The 23689-nt window shown below is 37.8% G+C and overlaps 1 protein-coding gene across 4 annotated transcripts in view; it reads right to left on the reverse strand.

Moving 5' to 3' along the window:
• LOC117290733 (alpha-2 adrenergic receptor-like) overlaps nt 1–21189 on the reverse strand; it is a 46241-nt gene extending 25052 nt beyond the window's left edge. For all 4 annotated transcript variants that reach the window (XM_033772274.1, XM_033772275.1, XM_033772277.1 and 1 more), the window contains exon 1: nt 21061–21189. The gene's annotated coding sequence lies outside the window, so the exon portion shown is untranslated. The remainder of the gene's footprint in view (nt 1–21060) is intronic.
• Between the last annotated feature and the right edge of the window lie 2500 nt (nt 21190–23689).

Here is a 23689-nt window from a genome sequence, read left to right on the forward strand (position 1 = left end):
ATCGCACTTGTCCATGAGTTTACTTGCCGGACACTAAAACTACTGGCCTCATGCCGGTGGTCCAGTGTAAAAATTGAGCCCAGATACACTTATCTCGTGTATTGTCTCTGAATACACTCACAAAGATAACTTTGGACAATGCCATTTCACGAGACAAAAGAAAAATGGAAAGACTGGATTTTACTGGATGATTATATGCTGTCGCAGTGCACAAATGAAATGCAAACATTCAGAGCGAAACTTGGCAAACACAAGACCGTCGCACTTGTCCATGAGTTTACTGGCTCGACACCAAAACTACTGGCCTCATGCCGGTGGTCCAGTGTAAAATTTGAGCCCAGATACACTTATATGAGTGTATTGTCGCAGAATACACTCACAAAGATAACTTTGGACAATGCCATTTCACGAGACAAAAGAAAAATGGAAAAACTGTATTTTACTGGATAATTATATGCTGTCGCAGTGCACAAATGAAATGCAAACATTCAAAGCAAAACTTGGCAAACACAGCACTTCTGTGAAAGGGTGAGAATGATAAGGTGTAAGACTTTACAAATTTTGGTGCTGTACTTGTGACGCACAGCACACATTGTTGCTATTCTGTGAATACAACAAAACCAATACTGAGTAAGTGCTTTGTTAAAATGTCAATTGTTGTCAACATAACACTAGGCTTTGTGCTTTATGATTTTTGTAACCCATTGAGTAAACAGTGTATTTACAGTTCACCCCCAAAAAGTTTTCATAGCCCAGATTGTAAACATGTATTATCTTTAATGTATCACTGATGTTTTTACTGGTAGCAAACACAAACAGTTTAAAGGCACTGTTGGACAACTTTTGTAATTGCCAAAGAACAGTCTTCTCACTTGGTGTATCTCAACATACGCACAAAATGACAAACCTGTGAAAATTTGGACCCAATTGGTAAATCGAAAAGGAAGGATTGCCTATGGGCATTTTAAATAAGTAAGTCGCACATTTTTTTTAGCCTACAAGGTTAAGTTGGCAGCAATCACAACAAGTTGAGAAGTCAAATGAAGTTACTTCACCACTCAGAAATAAATTAACACATTTTTAGAATGTATTGTTCACATCTGAAAAGGAAAAAATATTGGCCCAGGGTCATTTAAAAAAAATAAGTAGAATGCACAGTTTTTAAGTAACCTACAGGGCAAGTTGGTAGCATGCACAAAAGGTTTAATGGTCAAATGAAGTTACATTTACACGCTCTAAAATAAATTAGCACATTTTAAAAATTTATTATTCATGTCTGCAAAGGAAGATATGTGAGCATTTAAAATTTTAATAGGTTGTACAGTTTTTAGAAGCCTAAGGCCCATGTCACACGAGGCAAATTACAGGCAACCGGTTCCCCGCAATCTCTATGAAAAAAAGGCAGTTACATTTGAATGTTCACATATTTTTCTTGAGGCTCGTAAGAAATTGCTTGAAAAATTACGCAAGTGGTGCCAAAGTAGTCCAGAATCATACACGTATTGCCTGTAAAAGTTGCCTCGTGTGACAAGGCTTAAAGGGAGGGCAAGTTGAGAAGTGCTAGCCCAAAGAAGTTTTTAAACGACAATGTACACCAGGGCCCAACTTCATAAAGCTGTTAAGCAGAAAATGCTGCTTGAAACATGTCTTTGCTAAGCAAAAATTGATTGGGGGCTTGGAGCACCAGTCAAAACAATGTAAATGTATTATAATTTTGGCTGGTAACCTATTTCTGTTCAGCAATACTTTTCTGCGCTTAGCAAGTTTGTGTGCTTACAGGCGGCTTAATGAAATTGGGTCCTGGCTAGTGTTAAGGGTGAGTCTGTAACAATCAAGTAGGCTGGCATGGTTCCCTACGGACAATATGGAACAATAGACCAAAGAAACAATATTAAATGTAAATATATGTGGTGAATGAACCCATTCAATTCCGACGCGTATTTTTGTATGCCAACCCCAGAACCCAATGTGCAAGTGCTGACACAAATTTAACATGAGGTTGCAATTATTAATTTATCAATGTACAAGAACAGACTGCGCAAACTTCAGGCATGTGTGATATTGGGACTTGTAATGTAAAAGCAATACATGGGAACCTTTGGTGCAAGACATGTCGAGTCCATTTGAGGAAACTATTATGCAACTTCAATGTCAAACTTCCATTGTCTGGTATCAGTAAAAAATCGATCGATCCAATCTCACAAAGTCTTGGTTCAACAAACTGCATAGAATAATGATTTTTTTTTTTTTCCATGAATGTAGAAGATGCTTAATTTTCACACTTTTCTTCTCACAAAAACACACAAAGGTTCAAACTGAGAATGAGAGCAAAGTTAAACAATCTTTAATCTTTAGCCTCTACCCCCTTCCCATCCTGATCCCAGCTTTAAACCCTGTCTAAACTCAAGGTTTTAAACCCCATCTTAATTTAAAGTTAAACTGGGCTCAGAGTTAAAGACGATGTAAACCCCTACTTTTCCATGATAAAATATATTCTGAACATGAACTACCAATACTACATGTAGACACGACCTATGGCTTACGTCCCATCCAAAGACAAAGCATTTATGGTAAAGGACACAAATGCTACGACCAGGACCCGAACCCACACTCTGCTATTATCAGAAACACAAGAACTTGCAAGCTACAGTGATTCACTTATGAGGCATCCTTGGTTTAATTACCAGAAATCATAAAATTTAGATCAGGGGTCGATTCCACAAAGAGTTAGGACTTGTCTTATCTCGGGTTAGGACGAGTTACTCGTCTTAACTTAGGATTAATCTTAAGGTCCGCATGACACAGTGGAGGGTTGGGACTTGTCCAAAGTCCTTAGATTAATCTTAAGTCAGGAAAAGTTTTGTGAAATCGACGGCAGATTTGTTCACTCAATACATCAATTAGCATTTATGGTAAAGTATCTTGCTCAGGGACTCAAATGCCATGACTAGGACTCAAACCCACACGCTGCTATTATCAGAAATACCAGAGCTTGCGAGCTACATTGATTAACTTATGAGGCATCCTTGGTTTAATTATACTAGAAATTATAAAATTCAGATCTGTTTATTCAATACATCAACTTGCGAGCTTCATTGATTCGCTTATGAGGCATCTTGGTTTCATTACTAGAAATTATAAAATGAATTTAGATCAGATCTGCCTACAATATACGCCATTCATCTTCATTAGCAGCCTTCAGAAAAGCTCTCAAAACCTATTTATATGACTCTTAATTTTGTTGTATGTTTATCTTGTTTTTTTCTTTTTTCTTTCTTTCTGTGTAAAGCACTGTGATACATTTTTTGTAAGAGCGCTTTATAAATGCCTTTGTAGTATAGTATAGTACAGTATCTGTTTACTCAATACATCAATCTGCCCTTCGCGGTTTATAATATCAATCAATTATATCCACAACTTCAAAGGTTTTTATCATCTTTTTGATACCGCTCTATTTATTTTAGTTTCAGTATCATTCCATATTGTCTGTTTAGTCAATGATTGTGTAAACACTACAGTTAGACAATAATTACTCAACCACAAGATTGATGATTTAAGGGAGCTCTCCAATAGATAATCTGAGCACAATCCCAGTTACCACTTATGCTTACTGTTGTATTTTAAGCTTAAGAGTGAACTGCATGCTATGGTCAGTTGTGCAAAGGTTACCAGAGTCCAATTTCAAGGCTCAAGCCCTGCCCATCGTGAAATGTTATGGACCATATAAAGCATCTAGAATTCTTTGATAAGCTGAGCCATGAAACTGCCCCTGATGCAGCCTCCAAGTAGAAACTACATTATGTGGGCTACTTAAGTGTAAGCACAAGGCGCAAGGGCTAAAAACTACTCACTTCAGTTAGTGCATGGTTTGCCCTGAACTTTTCTTAGAGGTACGAGAAGCTTGTCATTTCACAAGTCCACCACCATTTTCACTGGTCCATATTAAATATCAAATGAAATAGCGATGCTTTTCATTCAACACTGAACTAGCTAGTCTGACTACTTGGAGTGATATTTGACTGGTCATCTTAATCTTTAACTGGTATTTGGCCAGCAGACTTGGGGATCTATGAACGATGGCCCAAGTTTCTTTAAAGGCAGTGGACACTATTGGTAATTACTCAAAATAATTATTAGCATAAAACCTTTCTTGATTTCAAGTAATGGGGAGAGGTTGAAGATATAAAACATTGTGAGAAACGGCTCCTTCTGAAGTGCCATAGTTTTTGAGAAAAAAGTAATTTTTCACAAATTTGATTTCGAGACCTCAGATTTAGTACTTGAGGTCTCGAAACTAACTATCTAAACGCACACAACTTTGTGTGACAAGGGTGTTTTCTTCTTTCACTAATATCATCGCAACTTTGATGACCGATTGAGCTCAAATTTTCACTGCCTTTAATGTTGTTGTTAAAGACATAAGGTTTCTCTTCTAAGCAGCCGAACCCATGCTCCTGCTGATAGATCAATTTAGCTCTTTAAGTTTCTGAGAGCTAAAAAAATATCACCAAAAAGATCATGGACTTGGGGGGGGGGGTGGTGGTACAACACAATGTACATTTCTGCATTCAGAGTTTGTTGTCTCCATTGAACTTTCCAAACTCATCTATGGACCATGTAAACTTTGTTTATAATAATTGTGTGACCTTGTACGGGAAAGTTGACATTTGGTGTCATAGTTTCCACATAAATCCAAGAATTATGAAAGTAAATGCTGGACGAGTTTTGAGATGTGCCCCTTTTCATCATATCGAAAGTTGATAAGAGTTTGACAGTGCAATCTCCATAAAATAAATGATTTTTATGCTTTCTTCCATTAGGCTGTGTACAAACCATGCCTGCAGAAAGTCCAGGCTCTGTGGCTCTAGATTTTAGTAGACCTGTGGTGCAGATATCTGTATCTACTTCACTTGACCACCAGTGTCAGGCTACCTGGCCTGGATGTCTGAAATAGACAGTTAAATTCACCAGTGTGTTTATCTTGTTTACCACATTGGATAACACCTTTGTCAAACAACCTTGTAAATTGTGTTGTGGTCAATTCACAAGAGATTAACAGATAGTGAAGCATACTCTTTCATTAGGTACACACAACTGTTGCAGCTACTGTGTACACGTTAAATTCTGACCTAGTGACAGTGGACACAGATAACAGTTATGTCTAGGGTCAGGTCATGCATGAATGGGAACAATTTATGTGGGGCAAAGAGCTCCATGGTGGGTGTTGGGGTCTGGTGGGGTATAGCAACAAGAAAGGTTACAATTTAGCCATTTTGTCAGGAGACATATTATTGCTTACAGCCTATTACTGAACAAAAATACTTTGTGTGTCTGGAAGAAGTAGACTTGTTGACAAGTTGTTATGTTTGTTGGGTGTGATGAACGTACCAACTCCAATCCAACCAAACTCAGATTTCTTTCTCGATGGCAGAAATTATATTTAGTTAACCCCTTTAACCACTGCATTGCACTCACATGCAACCACCAGCTCAAGAACACAAACAGCACAAAAGTACATTGGATAACAATGATTGCCACCTTCATTTAAAGGAACGTTACAGAATTGGTAAGAAACAAACCTGGTGAAGATCACAGATTTCCGAAAACTTACACGGTCTAATGATGATGATAGTTGAAAACATCGCTTGAAATATTTCTGTCTGAAATGTCGTATTCGACAAGAAATAAATAATCCAACTTCGCGTTTGGAGTTTATCGCTCAGTGAGCGTTTTATTCATTTTTATTTTGGCACCGATGCAATACAAAATTTATAATCGTTTTTTCACTATTCTCTCTTGACCCAGATGGCCGATCGATCTCAAACTTCTACAGGTTTGTAAGTTTATGTATATGGTGGATTACATAAAGTGCTTACACAGCCAGCAGCTGTTTTGTTAGCAAAAACCATTTCTGTAATGTTTCTTTAAGCTGCCCCCAGATTAATCGGTCTGGGTCTTTTTTAGTCATAGATTGAACCATTTACTCATGCACAGTGGTTATTACCCTGCAACACTAGACATTCAGGTTAAAGTGTCACCATATTGTTCTGTACTTTGGTGACCCCATGTCTTTGACAATGCACACACCCCCTATAACCAAGTAACAGTTGAATTTCAGATTTGGTTTATTGCCCATTCGATGAGCTTGAGCTAGCTTTATTGATCTATACTTGACATTACAAGTTGAAATGACTTACGAGCGCAAAGCAAATACACCCTTGTACAACCTCATGATATTAAAATGCTTTATTTATCTCTGCTCGGTGCACACTACACAAACTGTCAATATTTTACAGCTAGCCTGTCATAAACAAATGCAATTCAATTCAGCATTTGGCATGTGACAAATCAATCATTAAATCGGGTGGAAAAAACATCCTTTATGAAATACTTTCCTGATGAAATCAGAGTAAAATGAAAAAACATCCTTTAAAGATTTGAAAAGAATGCAAATCTTTTTCAGCATATGTGGTTAATACTTTAAGGGTCTGTGTCAAATTTCATGGCTCTGTTTACCAACAAATTTGGCGCTTATCGTCCTAGATTTGTTTGCTTTACCTGCTAAGATTTGCATCTTGCAATCTGGGAGAATTTGTACAACAATCAAGGAGATATTCTGATTTGAAGTACACTCAACATAACTTTCTGCAGAGTCAGGGAGAATTGGCAGCTTTGGTTTTACAGGGTTCGATAAGCACATAATTCCGCAGTAAGCAGAGACATGATGTTGGACGTTGATGATGTGTGCAGGTCATGCTCTTCGTATAGTTCAAACAAACAGCGCTTAACCTGATTAAAGAAATGCATTTTACACATCCATACATCGTAACTTACTAAATGAAACGATAAACAGTCTTTTGTGCTGTTTTATCTGTGAATCAGTAAGAATCTTGCCAATACATGTATGGTGGTTGTATGTTAATCTCTTTCTTGTTCAGGAGTTTTTACATAATTTCTCATTCAGACATTAATTTTAAAACTACAATTTTTTCAAACGCCTATCCTGGGCTCTCAATACTTATCAGGACATGCAATTTTACCCAGAGCAAAATATCAGAAACCAGACTTAAGTATGGAGACAACCTTGTCTGCTTTATTAATATTTTCAAACCCACCATCAGCATAATCATTCTCTCCCTAATATAACCGACCCGGATCTTTTATTTATCATTAGGGATTCACTCGTGAGTCTGGTCCAATAACATGGCAGATGAAATGACAACCTCACGTAGTTCCTCTTGGGAGATATCACACATCAACATGACTCCAGTCAGTCCGCCCAACTCACAACACCCTCGATGAAAATTCCTGCTCAATAACCTCAATAAACCCACCCATTAGCACATTCTTTTACACACTACAGGAAGTATTTTCTATCAGCGATGTGTACTTCCCATGTAAGTGTGAATGATATCTGATCTACATGTATGGCTCTGACTTTCGCCGAATTCTGCGCTTACAGTCACCATTTTCCGCTTACTGTCTACTAGGCAACAAATATCTGCACTAGCTGTGTAAGCGAAGCATACCTAGTATAAGTTACAGTACAAACGCGCACAGGCAAAACATCCCTGCTTTCCCAAGAACTATCCTTGATGTAAGCGCAGATTCTAGTTCCTTACGGGAGTGAAAGGGCTTGATGGTCCGTATCAAAAGATTTCATATACATTGTGAACAATCTGAGCAAGAGCGGTTCAAGGGGACATTGATTTCCTAAATGACCAGGCAAGATTATTGACTATTGCGATGATGGCATCAGGCAAATTGTGTCAATAGAAAGCGTCTATACTCCTGATCGTCCCGCTAGAGAATAAGACAAGCACCATACGATACCGCATTTCTGAATACAACATCCCCAAGATATTATTCCATTTTCAAAATTGAAATCAATATTTTTGAAAGTCAAGATGTCATCGCATTACACCAATTAGATGCTGGTGCCATCACGCCAAAAAGGTCAGACGTGAATAATCCCATCTCAAGTAGACAGAGCTTGTACTTTCCGTTCAGTTTCTGAGCGCTCATGCGTGTAATTAAACATAATGTGGAGGTGTCCATTTTTCCATTAAGCTTTCTCATTATTCCATGCATGGGTAGTTTGGATGCACAAGTCAAATTTATCACTCTGTCATGCCTGGAATGTCATCTTTGATAGGGCACTAATTGTATATCTTAAAGTAAGGGAAATTTTTTAAGTGGCACCAAGGCCAAGACCAGGGCAACATAGACCATGGCCCCTGTGTAACTGCAGGTCCAGCCTGCAGTATGATGTGTCTCTGGGCGCTCAAGCATGTTATTGAACATAATGTGAGGTGTCCATTTTTCATTTCAGCTTTCTCATTATTTCATGCATGAATAGTTTGGATGCACAAGTCAAATTGTCACTTTGTTATGCCTGGAGTTTCATCTTTGGAAGGGCATACATTGAAAATCTTAAAGTAAGGGACGTTTTTGAAGGGGCACCAGGGCCATAGACCAGGGCAACAGAGACCAGGGCGCCAGTGTACCTCCAGACCTGCTGTAATGAGTTTCCGGCGAATTTTTCGTGTAACGAAACATAATAAGAGGTGTCCTTTTTTCACTTCAGCTTTCATATTATTTCATGCATGGATAGTTTAGATGCACAAGTCAAATTTGTCACTCTGTCACGCCTGGAATGTCATAGTTGAAAGGGCACAACGTCGGAAATGTTAAAGTAAGGGACAATTTTTAAGGGGCACCAAGGCCAAGGCCAGGGCAACAGAGACCAGGGCCCCAGAATAACTGTCCAGTGTCGTAATGAGTTTTTGGAGGCTCATGCGTGTAAGTAAACATAATGTGAGGTGTCCATTTTTCACTTTAGCCTTCTCATTATTTCATGCATGGATAGTTTGGATGCACATTTATCACATTGTCAGGCCTGTATTTCATTGTAAGGGTACAGCTTTTTTTCATTTTGCAAAGGGCATACATTGGAAAGTCTGTGGGAAAATTTTGAAGAGATACCAAAGTAAAGATCAAGACAATAGAGAAAAAAGGGAAATGACAAGCTAACTGTCCTGCTGGTAGTGATGGACAGTATCGGAAAAGTGAAGGACAAGCTTGAAAGAAATCAACAAACTTTCCCTTTAAAGACATCAACTGTCCTTTTTGAAATAAGTTCCTTTCTGTATGGCTTCCTTATCATAAAATATTCCAAAACCAGAAGGAGGATTTCAGAAGCCATCTAAGAAAACAAACCTTCTAATATATTATTAAATTTTGTGGTTACTTGTAGTAACAGGATGCCTGCTGGGTTTCCTAAAATTGGCATGACCACAAAATCCAGCAATTTGTTTGAAGGCAGTAGACACTTTCTGAACAGAACAAAAAATTAAAAGTTCACAGATAAACAAATAACTTACAGGGTTTACAGAAGGTAATGTAATGGTGAAAGACTTCCCGTGAACTATTATTCAATGAAATTCTTTACTTTTTGAGAAACATTGAAACAATTATCAATTCTCGATATCGAGAATAACGGGTTAATTTAAAAAAAAAAGGGTGGGTTTTCCTGTTATTTTCCCCTGACTCCGATGACCGATTGAGCCCTAAAATTTCACAGATTTGTTATTTTATATATAAGTTGTGATACCCGAAGTGTGGGCTTTTGGCGGTACTGTTTACCGATGTAGTGCGAATGCTCTAATAAAAACTTTGTTGGTTTGAAGTCAGTGGTGCCAGACATCCTGGGAAGTGTCCTTCCTGATAATATGATGTCATATTCAAGAATCTTAAGTGACTCACCAGGCACCACCGAGCCATCAATCAATAACAAGATTTACTACAGCAAACAAAATCAGAAATCCTGGTTACCTAGAAATTACTCATGAGATTGGATGGATGTAAATATTTCAGAAAAATATTGTGAGTGGGTCTGGGTCCCCCTGGTGTACGAGTTAAAGCTGTGCCCCGATTGGACTTTTTCTTCTGATGCCATGCGGAAAGTTACAGCAACCATGGAGGTAGAACAGAACTGTCTTTGGTGTAATTCTACCGTGCGTTCCCACCTGGACTTATATATTCCACGATGTTTGCATAGCGTTTCTGCAGCATGGTCGTGCTAGGTTTACAGCACAGAGCTGTTCCCATTGTACTTTAAGCGGCCCTTATAAGCTACCCTAGCTGCGCACGAGTCTTCCGTGACCTCTTGCGACTTGTTAGTTTTCAACGCGGTTGCGGTAAGTTGACACGGAGGGCACAGTTTACCTTGCGTCCCCATTGGATTTAGTTTTGCAATTATACAGAAAAATTGAAGTACTTCAAAAAAAGGCCAACGGGAACATGATTTAAAGGGTCCTATACTACCGTACAGGCAGACTTTAACTTTATTGTTCCTACCGGAGTCGATAGCCCCTTTCACACATACACTTTAAATTTCCCTAAAGGGGAAGGTACACGTTTGGTAATTACTCAAAACAAATATTAACTTAAAAACTGACTTGGTAATGAGCATTGGAGAGCTGTTGGTCGTATAAAACATTGTGGGAAACGACTCCCTCTGAAGTAATGAAGTTTTTTGAGAAAGAGGTAATTTTCTCACTAAAATATTAAAAGACTTCTAGCTAGAAGTCTTTTATTCCTATCTGAGAGCACACGAATTCGTCCAACAAGGGTGTTTTTTCTTTCATCATTTTCTCGCAACTTCGATGACCAATTGAGCTCAAATTTTCACAGCCTTGTTATTTTATGCATATGATGGGATACACCAAGTGAGAACAATGGTCTTTAACAATTACCAACTGTGTACAGTGCCTTTAACACAGAGATTTTACGGATTAAATGGAGAGTTCACACTACACTTTTCAGGGCTAAACATTCTCCAGATCAACGAACCAGAAACTGACTTAATCCGGGTAAAAGTTCACCCTTCCCAGGACTAGAGTGTGCAGGCCTGAGAGTGTGAAAGGAAACCTCTAGGCCTCTGGGTTAGTTTAAATCCCCGTAGAAGACTTTTTACATCCTCACGGCTAGCGACCAATTACACGGAACAAGAAGGGCTTATGAGATCAGAAACACATCATTAGGGAAACCCCCGAGCCAAAAGATGAAAGATAATTTTTTCTGCTGCACCTTTCTAGTGGAACACTTTACCAAAACCTTTATCACCGGCTTTGTTCAAAAGGTTTACCGAATCTGTGCACCATTAGAAATACAAAAGGACTGGTTTGGACACATTGTTGACTATTTCGTTCTCCCTTCGGTTTTCAAGAAACACGGAAGGCTTACAGAGGTTTCAAAAGAAAATGCATGAGCACCAACACAAATACAAAAGGTACTGTTTCGGACGCATTGTTGACAATTTCTTTTTTTCTTTTGGTTTCAAGAAACACGGAAGGCTTAAAAGAAAATCCTGAGAAATGACAAGCCTGTGAAAAGGGTTTTCCGGTCTGCAATGGGTGGCCTAAATTCATGGAATTGTTTAGTGGCTTTACGTTATTGACTTTAGCTTCCAATAAGCCATTTGCAGAGTTACTTGAATAACATCTTGTACTGCAATGATGCAGTTAGTTACAAATTACCAGTTAAATTTGAATTCCTCATACTTAAGCCCGATTCATACTTCCTGCAAATAGGAATTAAAGCAAATGTGGACGTCACAAATTCGCAACAAATAATTTGCCGCAGTTGCTCAACTCTTGGGAATATTCGCAGCGAAAACAGAGTCCTGATGTCACGTTCACGCCAATTTCGCTTCGCATTCGCAGGAAGTATAAATCTGGCTTTGAGAGACAGTTACGACAATGATGTCAAGTGTTTTGTGTCAACCTTTTGTTTAGTAATTTTCAGTGAGCAAACCAATTTCGCTTGTAGAATTTGATTGATTCGTTTCCCTTGAAAACTAATTTAAAAATATGGAAAAATCTATGATAAGAACAGACCTTGAAATTTATTAGGAATTAATGGTTTGTTTGCACTATCTGAAATTAAATTACATGAACAGGACACTAATTATCTGTGCCCCAAGCACACTTTTACCTAACAAATTAATTTCTTATCTTATTCAAGTCCTGTCAACTATAAATCATAAATGAGAACATATGGGAAAACTTTACACCCAAGAAAAAGAAAATTACATTAAAAAAAGGAATAAGGGAATTAAACTGGAATGTTTTTGCTTTTCCCTCAAGCAGAAAACATTCCTTTCCTCGAGGCACTCCAGGAAATGTCAACAATTTCAATGGAGAACGTTTCTGGAAGTGATTTATGTCAACATTTTTTTACACAGATTCTAGACTTTTTCCCATTGTTGGTCCAAGTGCTTGTTTGTTCAGGCCTCTGCCTTAGAGCGTGAATTCTAAACTCCAAGCTCAAATGGCACACCTTGAGTGTCTATTATGTACATGTACTTAAGCATTTTGTATACATCATGCATTTGATAACCAGGCAAGGTCTAACTTTGTACTGTGTACATGTATGCATAAAATGTTGCTTAGCACAGAAAATCCGCTGAGGAGAAAGGGTTTAGAGGCAAAAATATCTTTGGTTTCTGGATCTGTTCAATTGTTTCAATCCTACACAATAACACTTAATTTGGTTGTGCTCCATGAAATTGGTCGATGCTTATTTCCGCTAAGCTGAAAAATACCAAAAGTAATGTTTTCTGATTAATCAATTAGAGGACCCAAGAAGGACGCAACACAACAAGAAACAACTGAGCTTAGAACGCTGATGCTGAACCGGGATGTGTGGAAGACGACCATCACTTCCTGAGAAGGCGACGGCTGAAGACAACCTCTTGCTCAACTGACTAAAAACAATTGAGCCCTGATACTACAGGCATTCTAAAAAGCAATAAAGGCCTATGATAACAGACTTTAATTAAGGTTTCTCTTCAACAAACTAATCAACAAACATCACCCAAAAGTCAATATTGTAATGTACACACTCTTCTATAAGAATTTCCGTTTCAAATGCCAGTCAGCATTTCGCTCTGCGAGTATAAATAATAACAAGCTTTATTAGCATCCATCAAGTAGCACTCTAAAGACTAAGACTAAGGTTCCTTCTCTATAAATGACATACTGTAGAATCAACACCTCTATCAAGGTAATAAGAGTCTTGGTCTCATTAAGACTGGGAGTCAGCCATGAAGAAGCAGAGTGTCATCAAATTATTGAAAAGGTGACGCCAGACCTTCCAATCGCAGATGGGGCCTAATTTTATGGTGAATTGCTTAAGTTGCGTGGTAGATTGTTTTTTTTGGTAATTGAATGCTGATTCATAGGCAGCATGATAACAAAAGTTACAACACATTTAGAGAGATACAGCTAATGGCATCTTAATATATAGCCGGAAGTCTCTACATTTCTAGCCAGCACTGCACTTCACAAAATAAAACAAATTTTGTTGTTATCTTTCAATGACACAGCTGTAGAGGTGCAATTAGAACTATCTTCAGACATACCAGAAGGTACAACTTCAGTAAACTTGGTGGTGAAACCTCCGTGGTGAAACCATGGGGGAAGCTTGCTCCCTGTCACCAGACACTGATGTATCTCACATGATCAAGCAAACCTACTGCTCCGAACACACTAAAGCCACTTTCACACGAGAGCAATTTAGCAAGGGTCCCTTGCTAAGTTGTAGCGTGGTTGTACCTCGTGTTAAGGACAACAATTTGTTCTACTGTCCAAGTTCTCTTGCAAAATCTTGTCAAACATTGCTACATTTTACAACCATGCTAAAATTAAGCAAGGGACCTCAGTTAAATTGCTGTCGTGTGAATAGCACTTAATAATGGAATAGACCAAGGGAGAAATGCAGGAGGGATGAGGCTAGCCAAAGGCTGGAAAACAACTTTCAGTCTTATTTACTTGCAGTACTTGAGGGATGAGGGAAGTCACATTAAGGAAATTCCTCCAACACCAACACAATAAACATGCAATCAGGCAAAATAAACTGGCAAGGTGAGACCTGGCTAACAAAGTTGTCATCATGTCTTGAGGTCTACCTCTTGTTTTTTGTTTCTATGGTGTGTTGTGGATGAGCGGTCCAATGTGGACTCCTTCTGATGGTTGAATCATAATTGTGTGGGTTCAAATCCCGGTCATGACACTTGTGTCCTGGAGCAAGGCATGTAACTATAATTGCTTCTTTTAACACAGGCGTAACAATGCACCTGGAAGTTGTTTGCTTTTAACTAATCCCTTAGCGTAGGATTAACCCTTCAGCTGGACCTCAATCGAGTACTAGACTACTGTCAGTGTACGAACATAATGCAATTGTACTTTTATAGCACTTTGCCCTTAAACGTCATTATTCATGCCACACTTCCAAGTTCGCCATCGATGTGCCAAACTGCACTAGTAACGTCAGTGCACCGTGCATGTATAAATTAAATGACATGAACATGGACATGAACATATGTGCTAAGTTCGTTAAAAAACGACACGTTTTTTCACAGATCCATGTACATAGCTTCTATTTTAAGCACTTAGTGCAAAGTGCTTCTCCTTGTATTTTCTTATACACGACATCGTGGGAAACAACCATACTATCCAACAGGCTAGACACATGCTTGGTTTACAAAAGACACTCTACATAATGTAGCACTTTAATACACACGAACCAGCAAATGCAATTAAGGCCAACCACAACTGGGTTTTGATAACACAAAAAGGAACTGAATTTAGAGTATAAACAATAGGCCCACAATATGTTTCTATGGCTCCTGCATCCATCCTTGTAATATACGGGTACTTCAATCACATCGTATAGACAATGTCTTTAAAGAAAGCTTTAATGTCTTAGGAGCCCTTTGTTCCCGCCTCTTTATTCTCAACAAGTTGGAGACAGCCCAGAATTTTAAAACCCTGTTTTTAAATTTCCAGCAGAAAAAATAACAAATCCATGTTTTTATATTACAGTGCTTCAGAATATCCAACAACAGGCATCTCAAAATTGCTGGAAGGTAAGCTTGTTCCAGCCTCTTGATTAGGGAAACAAAAGTTAAACCCAAAATAGATCTTAGTATTCATTATATAAACTACATGTATGGTGCAATTTTAGTAAAGTGTGTCAAATCAATTTTATCCAGGATACAGACATGGAATATTGATGTACCTTTGGTGCTGACTATGTATGGGTTGAAACCTCCTGGGAAAAAAAATTGATTAATTTTACCTAAAACCACAAAGCGGATTTTCTTACAAAGTGTTGGACACTTGTCATCAAACAGGTCACGTTTCACGGAGCTGCTCAAAGGCACTGGACATTAATTGTAATTATTCAAAATAATTGTTGGCATAAAAGCTAACAAGCAATGGAGAGCTGTTGATAGTATAAAATATTGTGAGAAACTGGAGTAATGTAGTTTTTGAGAAAGAAGTAATTTCTCACTAAAATATTTGAACTGACCTCAGCTGAGGTCTCAAGTTCAAGCATCTGAAAGCACACAACTTGGGCGACAAGGGTGTTTTTTCCCAGGTTTGTTATTTCATGTATGTTGTGATACACCATAGAGTAAGGACAGAGGATACACCAAGTGAGAAGACTGGTCTTTGACCTTTATAAAAGGTGTCCACAGTGGCTATAACTAACCAACAATACTTTTTGGTCACAAACTATTTCAATCAAGTTTTATTTTTGTGGCAGTAAATAATAAATTACACAAATAAGAACTGTCACTGATCCCCTGCCCGTTGTAAGCTGAGGGTATAATAAAAACAAGAACATCTTGTGTGAGGATATCGTCCATATGTTTGAGTGTCATATTTTGTAGCGCAGTGTTGCAGAACATTGGTATATTCGACTCGACTCGCCTGGTCAGTTATGGGGACAGGGCTTACTCCAACATAGCACCAAGACTCTGGAACTCACTTCCGGATTACCTCAGACAAATACACAACATCACTCTCTTCCAGAACAAACTCAAAACACACTTATTCTTGCTTGCTTTCCAACATCTTGACAAAACTTGACCGGCGCCTTTGAATGTTTCTCCTTTTCAGTAAAGTGCGCCTTATAAATGCTGTAGTTTATTATTATTATTATTATATTAACGACGACATGGTCATTTAAGCAATTTCTATGAACGATTGTATCTGTCATAATTAGAAATGTTTTTATTATAATATGTTCTCATTGGTGCATGAAGTTGTTTTTTTCCTGCTAATAACAAACCTGTGAATACAACACTCATAATTTATGAGGTGGCAAGCCTTGTAACATGAGTGATTTACATCACAGTACAAAGCTCCAATTTGGGTAAAATTCCACAAGTCTACAAGGCTTGTGTATAGCTCAAATGTTTTACTGGACAATAATCTATTGCTGGGTTCAAATCCTGCTCTAGTCAATTTTGTTTATCCACACAGTCAGTTTCCACTGTGGTTTAGTGCTTGATATCCCACATAGTTTCCATCAGAAATAGAGGGGCTCGCTACACAGTATTTGTACAAGTATTTTTGATCAATATGTATTTTTACAGGAATTTCCACATATTTGTTGTAATGATTTCAAAACAGTGTTGTCTGATGACTCATTTATTTCATGCATAAAATAAGGCACACAACATTTACACAAATTGAAACAAATTATTTTTCAAAATGCAAATTCAACCGGAGGAATTTCTGCTCTCCTTGTGTTATGTAACAGCTGGGTCTATAATCTCATTCAAAGGGGAAGGACTTTCTCTAAAGTCATGTTCCCATTGGACTTTGGACTTTTTCTCCAGCTGCCACGTGTGAAGTTTCTGTGACTGGCTTTAGTGTAATTCTACTGTACGTTCCCATCTGGACTTAAACAGCATTTTACAGCGTGGTTCAAGTTGGTTTACAGCGCAAAGCTGTTCTCATTGGTCTTTTTAGCGGCCCTGATAAGCAACTATGGCTGCGCGGATGTCTTCCGCGACCTCTTTCAGCCTGTTAGTTTTACATCATGTTTGTGGAAAATGACAGGGAGTTCAGTTTATCGTGCGTCCCCATTGGATTTAGTTATGTCATTCTACAGAAAAGTTGGGCCACTCTTGACAACAAAAGTCCAATGGAAACTTGGCTAAAGTCTCATCGAAGGGTAAGGACTTTCTCTTGAAGGTTCTCATGATCTACAGTAAGTTAATCTACAGGCTTGTTAATGCTCTCACATTTTTACAGCTGCAGGTAATTTAGACTTCAATCCAGTCATCAAAAGGAAACCTTCAAACCCAGCACCATTGATATTCCTAATTAATTACTGTCATAAAAATACCTTCCATCTAGAAGATAATTGCCTCAAGTATCTAGCGGGCATTTGTGAATTTGAAAGGGCTATTATGCTACACTGGGAAGGAATGATTCAACGCAGGTTTGGGATAGTAGTTTGTGGCTTGTGTTCTTGCTGTGTGGGGCCTGGGTTCGATTTCACAAAGCCTTAAGAATTACATGTACCTTTAGATGAGATGTCAGTATTGTCATAGTGGTGACATCACCCTTTGCTTTGCAATAAAGGTTAATACACAAGACCACAGGGGTTGTTGTTAAAGGCAGTGGACACTATTGGTAATTACTCAAAATAGTTATCAGAATAAAACCTCACTTGGTAACGAGTAATTGGGAGAGGTTGATAGTATAAAACATTGTGAGAAACGGCTCCCTCTGAAGTAACGTAGTTTTCGAGAAAGAAGTAATTTTCCACGAATTTGATTTCGAGACCTCAAGTTTAGAATTTGAGGTCTCGAAATCGAGCATCTGAAAGCACACAACTTCGTGTGACAAGGGTGTTTTTTTCTTTCATTATTATCTCGCAACTTCGACGACCAATTGAGCTCAAATTTTCACAGGTTTGTTATTCTATGCATATTTTTTAGATATATTAAGGGAGAAGACTGGTCTTTGACAATTACCAATAGTGTCCACTGTCTTTAAGAATGTTTACTGGATCAGAAATTGTTTCACAATACCAGACTATGTTTAAACAAAAATATTTGAACAAGTTCTATAAGAGAATAAGTAATTATCTCATTTGTGTTGTTGGTTATTTTGATACTCAATGGACATGAGTTTGCAAGACTCAACGTTTGAGCATCATTTCTTTCTGTAAAGATATTACACAAAAAGGAATCAGTTATTCAACTGAAAAACACCCAAAGGGGATTGACCTATCCACCAATCATGAGTTTACTGGCCCAGGGCTAAAATCAATGGCCACTGGCTGGCCTGCCCTCTAGTGCAACATTCACTGGGCCAAGTTTAAAATTCAATACCTGGCCAGGGTGCTTCAAATTCATCTATTTTACTCATTGTAGACCCACTTGCTTTTGCATCTCTCCTGCACCAAGAGTGTATTTTAGACAGACATGGCACATTATAAATGGCCTTTATTATTATTTTCCATCTTAACTTATTTTCTTCTTCATAGTTGGATTTTTTGTTCAATCGCATTTTGTGTATGTATGTTCATAATAATAAAAAAGTGTTTCAAGTGTAACTTTTGCACAACTTTAACTGGGGAACTGAACTTTAAAATGGGTGAGGTTTATTTTAATGGACAAAATCAGTCCAGACACAACCAATAATGTTATCCTGCCCGGAACTGATATACTTCCTTGGATCCTTGACAGCTTAACAGTCATAGGAAATCATGGTGTATACAGGAAAAAGGACGTAAGATTAACCGGAAAGGGTGTTAGCAATTAATGTGCAAAATTGTGTTTTAAGAAAAACTACCCTTAGACCTCAAATTCTAAATCTGAGGTCTCAAAATCAAATTCGTGGAAAATTACTTCTTTCTCGAAAAACTGCATTATTTAAAAAGGTAGCAGTTTCTCACAACGTTTTTAGTATACTATCAACCTCTCCCCATTACTCGTTACCAAGAAAGGTTTTATGTATTAATTATTTTGAGTAATTACCAATAGTGTCCTCTGCCTTTAAAGTTTGATCGGTTGTTCTGTCATTCATAAGTCTTTATATGAAGGTTAAACTCTGCATGCGATGGGAAAATGATCTTTTAGGGTATTTCTAGCAACAACCATGTAGCATTTTAAAATCAGGCCTGGAATGTCATATTTGAGAGAGCAGGGCGATTTTGGCACTTTCCATTGGAAAATCTAAAGTCTTTAGAAAAATGTATATTCAAATGCATTTTCTGTCTTGTTGGGAGCCATCTTATTCCTTTATTCCTTGCATATTTATGTAAAGGAAAAGAAAAAGTGTGCACGCATGCGCACACCTTATAATGCTCTATGCATTACACCCTTAATCAAGACGCAGTGCCTTTGAAAGATGCAATGCAGGCCTGATACTTCACAGAGGCAACAAAGGTGATTGCCTCCATGCCCAGTGGCCATTGCCTTGGTGCCCTTGAAATAATCCATTACAAAATTTACAATTTTGCCATAGGGTGTTCTTGGTGCCCTTGCCCTTTCCAAAATAAAGTATACCGGCCTGTAAATGATTTGAGGGAAAATAACAAACTTATGCCATATTTATAGATAGTCGATAGCTAAATAGAGGGTGAACGGAGACCATAAAGAAGTGACGCACTGATAAGTCAAGTTCAGGGTTTAGCTCCCATTGTGCACTTCATTAACTGACCATAACTATTCGTAACGCCAAATAAGTCCATAGTGCAATCTGCAATGTGATTACTACAGATTCCATTTGTACTGTGTCGTACAGATTCTACAATGTACTGTGAGCTATTCAAGCTTGTGTAGCTTCCTATTGTGTAAAACACAAATAGAAGGAAACGAAACAAGGTTGGAACCTCCATGGTTGAGAAATAAGAAATTACCAGAAAAGTGAGGATTTAACAATGGCTGATAATTAGATGCAGGCCTTTGTGACTAGTAGACGGAAGTTCTTTCTACTTAAACAATTACTTTTTTATTGTAAAACATTTTCTTCGATTAGTTTAGGCCTAACAGTTTGCTGTTTATATTTAAGGGGCTTGGGGTTTTTGTGCTCTTTGCACATGATTCAATAAAGTAAAATATTATATAAACAAAACTGAGAAGTGAAAACTTGAGTGTCCATTTTCGTCTTAAAATATCTGGTCAACTCGATGAAGGAATGTTTGACCGTTTCATCTACCAAAAAAAGACTAGTTCAATTGAGGAAATCAGTCAAGTTTAGGAGTACACCAGAAGGAAGTTATAGACCAACAAATACAACTTTATATCCTGGACTTTCCCATCCATTCAAAACGTGAACAAGTTCCATTTTTTCTGTACTTCCAAAGAAGTGGCATACCCCCTCCCCCAACATCTGATGTTTACGCCCCTCCCCCATTGTAATCTGGGCCGTTGAAAATGAAGTTCCATGACAAATAAACATCTTTAAAAAAACAAATAACAATTTTTGTATTAACCAACCTGCCCGATGGACAAGTATTTTTCTACTTTACACATAGACAATGTATTTGGTTTTAAAAAAAAGTTACCTCAACAGTAAGCCTACTTCTATAAACTTAAAAGCTCCCCCGCTCACGGGGTAGTGAGCCTTATAGTTTCTAGAACATGTAGAAGTATCTCAATGGCAGATTATATTACAAATTAAAATATTAAAGACCCATAAATAATATAGCCTACCAGTCAAATGCAAACTGCAGTTTTGCCTGGCCAGCTGTGATGTGCCTACTACACAAAAAGAGGGCCTCCCCGTAAAGTTATTACCTCCCAAACAAAATTCACCGATGAGCAAAAGTTTATTTATTTTGTTGCAGTTCTATTAGACTATAGTGTTGATACATTGGGAAACAACCCCAATCTGCGTGAAAAAGTGGTTGCTTTGTGGATTAAATCGTACCAACATTTTGCCTCCTATTTAATATCTCGGTGATTCTAATCACACAGCCAAGAGAACTCAACAATCACACAAACAAAATGAATGTCTAGGCCTACTGATTATTGTCGCACGCTATTTAGTTGCCGTTAGTTGTGCCCTTTCATGAACCAGCGCTACACCGTGTGACCTTGACGGGCCAGATGTGTTGAAACAACGGCAGGGTCTAGCCCAACGAACGCACCCACACTCCAGTCTGGCCCCCTTAACGATCTACACAAAAAATTTAATAAATTTCAATCTAATTTGACAAACATGCCAAAAATATTATACTCACAGATTCTTCAGCTCACTAAGTCACATCGATCGAAATCATGGAATGTTTCGAAGAAGGATCCAACAAGAGTGAATGAGGGTAAACACCAACACTCAGACCAAGAACTTGCCGCACGCGATCACACACCTAATCAACCACGGACGATGTAAACATTACAGACTTTCTGCGATCACATTATTATAGTTCCGCGCGTAATTATTTGGCAGGGGGGGGGGGGGGTGGGGGCAGAGTCTATCTGGAAACATTGAGGGCGCACTTGTCAAATAGTGGACCCTTTTTTAGTCCGAAAGTAAAAATAGGCCCTTTTCGAAACCACGGCTCAGGTTATAGCTTGGCCCCGCGGTTGTTTTGAAATTTCTTGCAAATGATAAAGGTACGTGCTCAGGGCTTCAGACGGAGCCTGAAGTCGAATCCGAAGCCGAAGCGGTGGATTCAAAAAGGGCCATAGTTTCTAAAATTGATACAAAACACTACATATTTAAATCAGGGCAATACAATATTCAAAAAACAGATTAATAATAGTTTTACAATTTTTTTTACAATGCATCATTTATCTTTCTGAGGAATACAATGATTTTTGTTTAATTATTATTATAATTAATTATATTATCCTGCCCTCTTTCGATTGAAAAGGCCAATGTTCGTTTATAGACTGGTTCCAAGATACACAGCTCATCTCCTAATACATATTATGAGTCTGGTATTCTGTCAAGTTTGAAAACCACGCGGGCGGCAAAGAATGAGTTCACCAGTAAATTTTTATCAGAACGCTTCGCCAAAACATGTCAAAGATTAGTGTTGGGGTAAGTAACCTTCACTTTTCATAAAAAGTAGATATTGTAGATGGGTTATATACAATTACAAGCAAAATAGAGCATGTTTGACAAAATAAAACAACACAGAAGAGTAGGCTGGCTATCACTGCCCAAAGTCGAAAGAAAAGTTTCGCGACCTACAAAATGGCGACCGAACTTCCTGACGCACAATAATGACAAACAGCCGCCGGTAGGCTACATGTATTATTTGCACTATGTGGTGTTTAATAAATTCAGCATTGGAAGTGTCTATTTGGGATTGGGAAAACTTCCGTATCCTGCAACCCGTGACTTTTTTCGTTTAGGTATTCATAAAGAATGGAAAAGTGGCGGAAGGATACAAAACTTTTCCGCACAATTTAAAAGTTAGCCCACCTGTGACCTTGTTGATTTGTTCATGGTAATTCCACAAATGTAAGGAATAAAATGAGGTATGTTGGAGTAGTATAGGACTTTTTTCAATGGGAGAAATTTGCAATCAAACTACCACGCATTTTGCGACCTTTGAAAACTTAGCGTTTAAGACATGTATCGAAAGTGGCTTGTAATGGTGACAGTGATGAGACCGATGTTAAAAGCGGAGCCATTAACAGCTCAACAAGGTGGGCTAGTTAAAAGTGTACCCTACATCGTAGGCTTAAATTAAAATTTGAAATTGGGTAAGACAGAGTGTTTTTATAATTTATAGTTTAAAAGTCTAAACATTTGAGGATAACTTTTCGTATGTCGCCACCACTTTTTCACTCATTTTTACAAAAAAGGATATCTTATTGAGGTAAATTAGATACTATATTATTTTATATTGAATGAAAAAGTGGTGGCGCATGCGGAAACTTTTCCCATTTTGATGTGAAGTAGACTACATGGGAAAATAGTGTATTGGGAAAATTTGTATGGACTGCCTTGTCAGCTTGTCTCTCAGTTTTTTAATGTGTAAAATAAAACTGCTTCTTAATTTACAAACAAATGTCTGCTCTGCTTGTAATTCTTTTACCTTTAACATGTGTATCCCTTTGTTGTTGTTTGACCTTTCGATGGATTGGGGGTAAGGAATCTACTGCTAATTATGGTGTTTTTAAAGATTGTTAATTTTAACCAATATAATTTTGAGACCTCAATACTAAAGTACTTTACTTGTGTTCAAATAAAAAATACTCAGACCAAAATAGTTTCCCCTTGTTTATTTTGATCAGTCTTATCCTGTGTGTCTAGTCCTTGTATAAATTTGCAATTATGTTCCCCAGCCCCTTTACTCATATCCAAAAATGTTATGTGATGTAATAATTTTGTTGAGATTTTCATTATTTTGTTTATTATCTTTCTACAAGCCTTTTTTCACAACTAAAGGTAGTTCAATCTCTTCATATTTTCAGATAATTATTTTCCCCAACCCCTGGATAAATTCATTCTTGAGTTTCAAATCTGATAATTAAAAGCTGGTTTGCATAAATTTATATAGATTAATCTTGACATGGACACAGTTAAGTGTCTTGACCAGGTTTCAAACCTGAACACTTTGATGAGGCCATGTGTCTGTTGATGTGGTAGACCGCTCTGCTGCCACAATTAATAATTGTGTTGTTGATGACTGTTGAGTACTAATTTATAAATAAATAAATTACAACAGATAATTAAAATCTGTTGATGTGGTAGACCGCTCTGCGCCACAACTGATTATGTTGTTGATGACTGTTGAATACTAATTTATAAATAAATAAATTATGACAGATAATCAAAATGTGTTAACAGGCAGTTGACTACCCAAAGTGTTTTTCTGTTGGACTGTACCTTAAAATGTTATTTTGAATAATTAA

The sequence above is a fragment of the Asterias rubens genome, chromosome 5, assembly GCF_902459465.1.
Source record: "Asterias rubens chromosome 5, eAstRub1.3, whole genome shotgun sequence".
In the NCBI taxonomy this organism is placed as follows: domain Eukaryota; kingdom Metazoa; phylum Echinodermata; class Asteroidea; order Forcipulatida; family Asteriidae; genus Asterias; species Asterias rubens.